Here is a 6,881-nt window from a genome sequence, read left to right as displayed (position 1 = left end):
AAAATGTCTCATTGGTGTTACCATCATTGATGTTAATACTCCTACTGGTACAAATGAAAAGAGTTGCCCACTCCATATATAAACTTCCAGTAATTTATTGGGTGTGCGACTCTCTTTATTTTTATAGTTTATAGTTTATTCGCCGTTAGTCAGCACCTCTACACAAAATAATCGTTCTGGGTGTGTGCCAGGTCATGTTTTTTTATAATACTCCTACTCTTGGCACAATGTTATCATAAAGGTACAAATGATTTAGTCATTAAGCTACCATATTAGTTGATTTAGTACCCAAAAACATTTAAATAAAAAAGGATCGCAAATGCCACCGTCATTCAAGAACGACCCATTGAAAACACTGAACAGGGTCAAATGTGTGTCTCTCTCTCTAACACATGCACGTACATACACACACACACACACACACACAGTCTTGTGCAACTAACCTTGTGAGGATACACAATTTAGTCCTATTTTTCCTAACACCTAACCTGTACCCTTACCCTAACCTTAACCCTAAACCCCCTAGAAATAGCATTTGACCTTGTGGGGACCAGCAAAATGTCCCCAATCTTTCCTAACCCCTAATCCTAATCCTAATCCTAAACCTAACCCTAACCCGTGCCTGTACCCTTACCCTAACTTTAAGCCTAACCCTAACCATAATCCAAAAACCTTAACCCTAAACCTAACCCTAGCTAATAACCCTAACCCTAAAACTAACCCTAGTTCCTAACCCTAACCCTAATTCCAACCCTAGCACTAATTCTAACCGTAACCCTAAACCCTCTATGAATAGCAATTAAACTTGTAGGGACCAACAAAATGACCCCAATTGGTAAAATGTTTGTTTGTTTACTGTTCTTGTGGTCCCCACAAGTATAGTTAAACACACACACACACACACACACACACACACACACACACACACACACACACATACACACACACAAACAGTCCTCCCCTTTCACAGCATTTCCCCCGGCCATGCGGAAGCAGGTTTTAAATCAAGGCAGAATTCCCATAGCTGGAACATTCATTTGTCTGCCAGCCTGTTAGGAGGAAGCATAAAGAGAGGGATCGTGTGTCGGTAAATCATGTGACGTGGCTTTATTTATGCCCACAGCAATGAGTTTAACAAGAAGAGCAGTCCTTCAGGCAATATTCCTAAGTGGCACTTGGGCCCTGCCTCCCCCCCCACACACACACACATACACACACACACACACAACACATAAAATGAATTGTTTGTTTGCATGATGTTGGTATCTTATACCTTTTAAAAAATAAAAAATAATAATAAATAATCAAGAACCTCAGATGTTTTTATGTGGCCATTTTCTGTGAAGCAATGCAGCTTGTGGAATGGATGTATTGCCAAACTTGTGCTACATACTTTTTGTCACTAGATGGGAGTCCTGGGTTGCTGTTCTGTTTCAAAGGGCCTGATTCTGTGCCCCACACTCTTCCCCTTCACAGATTAAATTACTGTGAATAAAAGGGAGAAGTTAGTTAGATCCATTATGGACCAGCATCATTGCTCTGCTTAGCTGCATAGACCGATGCACACTCCTGTATTACTGTCGAAGCTTTCCTCAGATTAAGAATTAAGAATAGACTGGTGGTTATTCATTCAAATGAGCCTGCAATATAGCAACACTAAAAATAGCAGCTGCCCCCTTCCTATACACTCCCAACCCCCACCTCACAGATGTGTCCTTTCTTTCTTTCGTTCTTTTGTTCTTTTCTTGTTCAAATCCATTTCCGTCAAAGAGATAATGCTATTATGAAAATGTTCTAGAACAAAAAGGGGAACAACATCCAACATATCTGCTACCTCCCCGTTTTAATATCCAGAAGTGTGTCAAAAAAATATTACCTCACAGTTCATTCTCCACAATAATACTGTATATGGGCTTTATTCAAAGTGTATTCTTGGATTGATTAATCGAGCATAACCGTGATTCTGAAATACATCACATTACCATAACCCTCATTACCATAATCTGCATAGTGAAAGTGAATTTGTCTTTTTACACTAATGCGACCTGCATCAACAATTTTAAAAAGACAACGAAAGAGGATCTGTGCTGTGTACATGTTCTCAGTCTATGAAATAAAGCACACATCATCATGATGACACTGCACCACAGTCTATCACCACAGCCACAATGGCATTGGGATTAGCTAGTGTCAGAGTCTTGTTACATGGACTCAGACTGATGGAGTCATAGTCACAGCGGAGTTACAGTAAATGTGATCATCGGTGCCTATGAGAACTGGGTGAGAGGGACATGTGTGACCGTAGCAGAGACCAAAAGAGCGGCGCAATTATTCAAACCGCATCTCATAGCAACTTTGATAATTCTACCTACATGTACATATTACCCCAATTACCCCGACTAACCCGTGCCCCCGCACATTGACTCTGTACCGGTACCGTCTTTATATAGCGTCGCTATTGTTATTTTACTGCTGCTAATTATTTGTTACTTGTATTTCTTATTTTGGTATTCTTCTTAAAACTGCATGGTCGGTTAAGGGCTTGTAAGTAAGCATTTCACTGTAAGGTCGACACCTGTTGTATTCAGCGCATGTGACAAATACAATTTTATTTGATTTATATCTAATGTGCTAATGAAAAGCAATGATTTAATGTGCGCAGGAAATGGATTGTAAAGCATGGGGTTGTGCATGGGTTGTGAACGTTTGAACACAATGGGATCCAAGTTTGCTGTCTATATCCTCCATACAATAGTACTCATTACTGTAAGTAATCTGCTGATTAAATGTATGCAAACGTACAAAGCATAGGTTAGGAAGGTGGTTGTCAGTGAGACCACAGAGTGAGAAACAAAGTTTCCTCCATACAAAAGCCCTGTGGTGGGGTCGCGATGCTGACCCCTCATCCATTCCTCTGAAAAGGCATTATGTCCCAACTCAACGCCAGCCACCACCGTGGATCGGGAGCTAAACCAGTCTGTGTCTAATACGCAGAAAGACCGGAGAGGCTAGGTCAGGAAATGTTGTGTGGTGCATAGTCACAGCCCTCTGCCCTCCTCCTCCCAGGGGTTAAGGGTCAGCTGTCAGCAGGCGTGTGTGTGTTCACCTGGATAGTCTAGCACTGCAGTATCGTCAACCCCGGACTCCCTCCCTCCCTCACTCAAACCATGCTCTTTGTACGTAGGACTGCTTTGCCTACGTTGCTGTTACCAGAAGAAAATCCTTAGAATCACACAGAAATGTCTGAGTCCTGTTTAAAAAAAATATTAACATGTTGTAACATTAACATGTTGTAATATTGCAAACGTCAATAAAGAAATTGTTTTTGTTGATTCAGTTAATCAGTTCGATTATGCTGTAATATTTCCTAAAGATGAAGTCTTTAAGGTTTTTGTTATTTGTCTATAACCCAGGAAACTCAATCTCCTTCCAAATAATCTTGGCCCAGGCTAGATTTATGAATAGGAAGTTTATAGGAGGGAATAAGGAAATGTACAGTATATCACAGCCTATAGATAAAGGGATTATTCCACTTTGACCTGGTTTACTGTATGGGAATACAAACACGGCCTGTGTCCTGTTTTTGCAGTGTGACACTGTGTGTCCCATTTCAATTAGGCCATAACAGACTGCTAAACTGCTTTCATCATTTTATATGCTCTCAGTGCAGGCTATAAGAAGGAAATATGTACAACCATACAGTATGGACAACATACAACAACAAAAAACATTGTTTAATACTTATAGCTGAAGAAAAATAACAAAATTGCTATTGATTATTTATTTATTTTATCACCAGAGAGGTCAGGGGCACCATCCACGTTGTGGAGTTTTTACCCTGAGACATCAATCTACAGCTGAATTCCAGGATGATGTGAAATTAATTCAGTTTTACCGGCCCACGGAACAGATGGCTATTTCATTCAGGACTCAGGCTAGTTTTGTTGCCTGGCAATCTCTCCCCAAACCAAATCAGAGACCATAAAGTGTCACTTATGGCCAGTGGAATCTGGTTTTCCACACTAGTCCGGCTGTGAAAATGTCAGGCATCCCTCACAAACCAAGGAGCCTCGGCTCTATTCGCCTCCCAGACACAAACCTCTACGCAAAACAGAAGCTGACTCAAAATGAATTGACGGGTTATATATGATATTAAGCTAAGGGAGTGGGAGGGAAGTCCCCTTTAAAGATATTGGAAATTAAGAATATGAAAGAGGGGAGAGAATTTGCCTTACAATCACTGTTTTGAATGAATAGCTCTGCGTACTGGGCCTACATACAAAATAACAGACAGTCATATATGTGTAAAATAGATATTTCCCTCATTTCAATAAATAATATGGGGAAATATGTTTTGGAAATATTATAAACAGTATTTCCTCAATGTGCAGTAAAAAACACTAAATTGCTGGGAGAATAACATATTTTATTCCCAGACAATCTTTGTGCATGTATGTATATTTTTCAATTAATGTACCAATTCAATATTTTTGTTGATAAACTATCTTTCCCAAAATTGCCTTCTATATTTTCTACCCGAGCCTTTCCACTTTTCGTTACCCTTATCTTCTCTTTCTTTTCTCCCTTTCACCCTCTCTCTCCTCTTCTCTTCTAAGGCGGGAGTTACAGGAACAGCAGCAGGCAGGCAGGCCCCATCACCGGCGGAGCAACACAGGAATGCATTGTATGTGTTAGAAAGGCAGGACAGTCAGGCAAAATAGTCCATAAGTTAACTAAAATCGTCATTTAGTAGATTTTAACCACGATACACACACCCCTGTAAAATCTTGAGTGAAATCCTATTTTCCAGCACCATTTTCCAAGGTGAAATGGCCGGGTATTTTGTTGTTTTCCGGCAAAAAAACACAGTCACACACACACACGCACACACATACACACACACGCACAAGTGAGCCGCGGAGGAATCCTTAAACTTGGCAGTGCGTGCTTCGCCGCTGAAAGCGCACACAGTAAATTGAAGCTAGAATCGCTTCGAAAACCCGGAGTGGGGTTTGATTTTAATCTAACCCAAAAACCCTTTAAAAAGTATGCAAACAAAACTCCAGCGTCACATGTCTTCGGTTTAAATAGTGTCTCAATGTGAGAATTTAAATATATATTTTTCTATTCCCACATTTTAACTGTTAATAAATGCCATATTTGTGTTCATTGAGGGCAGGGCTGGTGTTCTGTACTCCAGACTAGAGCTGATATTTTACCTCATGGAAACAACGCCGGGGAAAGCCTGCCTGCAACACACAGTCGTGAGGTAAAGATACATGTTTAAGTATCAATCTTTATATTTTGCTATAGTAAAGTCAACTGTATTATTTTGTCCATATGCATTCTTATCAAATATTCCAGTCACATGGTAGGCAACATTAATACTGGGATAGAATAGAATACCATATTTTTTTCCAGAGGGAATTTATGTATTACACCAGAAGGGAAAAAAATAAATACAAATGGATTAGTTAATTTGGGTGATCTCCGCCAGATCTCAATCTTCTAATATAGGCTATACAAGCTTGATGGCCAGAACTCCCTGACCATAGATTCTCTATATAGCCAACGATCTATCAGAAAAACAAGACTATATACTCTCTATGATCCATCTGAACCAGCCTGACCCTAAGTCTATCCACGCCAACTTTCTCCACTGTCTGCCCTCTGGCCCGGGAATGCGTCCACTGGCCGGGATTCTTCCCTCAAACAACACTCAAGTATTTGGAATGGGTGACAAAACCAACACACCTCCCTATTGGTCTATTGGTTATCCCTTGCTCCTCTGGCTCCTCTGTTCTCCTCTGTCTGATGCCTCTGTCTGTCCCCATCTGTTTGTCCTCCTCTGTGCGCCGAGCATCAGAGGGGCTGTTGGACAGAGATACAGGCAGCCAGGCTGCAGCACATGTGAGAAAAGAAAAGACAGACCGATTTCAAGGAATGAGGCGGCCTCAGCCAGGACTTTAATCAAACATTGGGGTGCCACTGTGTTCGATGTCAATGTGACACCATTTCAAAGAGATGACATATTAGGGAACACAATAGGGAAAATCACCTCCTGTTGGGTGTTGGGAGTCTCTAAACAAAATTGCCTTTGCCCATGTCTCTGAAAGAGGCTGACAGCAGGGAGGTACATTTAGTTGACATGCAACCAAAATATTTTTGGGGAGGACTTCAAAGAAAATGATTCTCTATCATCACAGACAGGGTCTCTCTTGCTCTCTCTCTCTCGCGCGCTCTCTTTCTCTCACTATCTCTCTTTCTCATCCAGAAAGCTGATCTTAGTCTTTTTACCTCAGAAAATCATTGTGAAAAAGCAGAGCAAGGAGGAGGATTTCATGCAAAATAAACATAGTGGTTCAATTTCAGTCAGTGCCGGTGTAAACGTCAGTAATGGTCACATTTGGAGAGTGGGAAGAACAGCCTTGGAATTATAATGTAGACGAATTGTATCTCTGAATGTTTTCCTGTATCTCTCGATGACATTCATTGGATGATCTGGAGGAAAGGTCAGCTCAGCATTCTGCACTGGGCCTTGCTGTTATGTTTATTTAGACTGTATTGATATCACTCTGCGACTGGATGGCCCCTCCCGTCGGAAACCCCATGCTACTGTCTAGAGAAAACCCTAACCCATTCCCCATATTGCATTTACCCATGAACCTTAGGGGCTAGGGGTTAGGGTGCAGGGCTAGTTTTGGGACACAGGCCCCTCAGTCAGTCCCCTGTTTGATTGTCACGTTTGTCTGGTTGACACAGAGAGCGTGCTGCCGTGGCGACAGGGATGGGGCTGGGGTTTACCCCTCCCTGTAGCGCCCAGCTGTCGATGGTTACATAATAGCAGGGCCTTGTCGGTCTGCCGGATGGCTTTGTCCCCC

General features: G+C 41.6%; 1 protein-coding gene across 2 annotated transcripts in view; it reads left to right on the top strand.

Annotated features, from left to right (window-relative positions):
- The first annotated feature begins 4,983 nt into the window (after positions 1–4,983).
- The window catches only part of LOC110488185 (AT-rich interactive domain-containing protein 1A), a 68,404-nt gene continuing 66,506 nt past the window's right edge, over positions 4,984–6,881 (top strand). For both annotated transcript variants that reach the window (XM_090227929.1, XM_036971647.2), the window contains exon 1: positions 4,984–5,269. The gene's annotated coding sequence lies outside the window, so the exon portion shown is untranslated. The remainder of the gene's footprint in view (positions 5,270–6,881) is intronic.

This window comes from Oncorhynchus mykiss, chromosome 30 (assembly GCF_057628025.1).
Source record: "Oncorhynchus mykiss isolate SJ-2025 chromosome 30, ASM5762802v1, whole genome shotgun sequence".
Lineage (NCBI taxonomy): Eukaryota > Metazoa > Chordata > Actinopteri > Salmoniformes > Salmonidae > Oncorhynchus > Oncorhynchus mykiss.
Note: the sequence above shows the minus strand (reverse complement) of the source record. Positions and strands in the feature narration are given on the sequence as shown.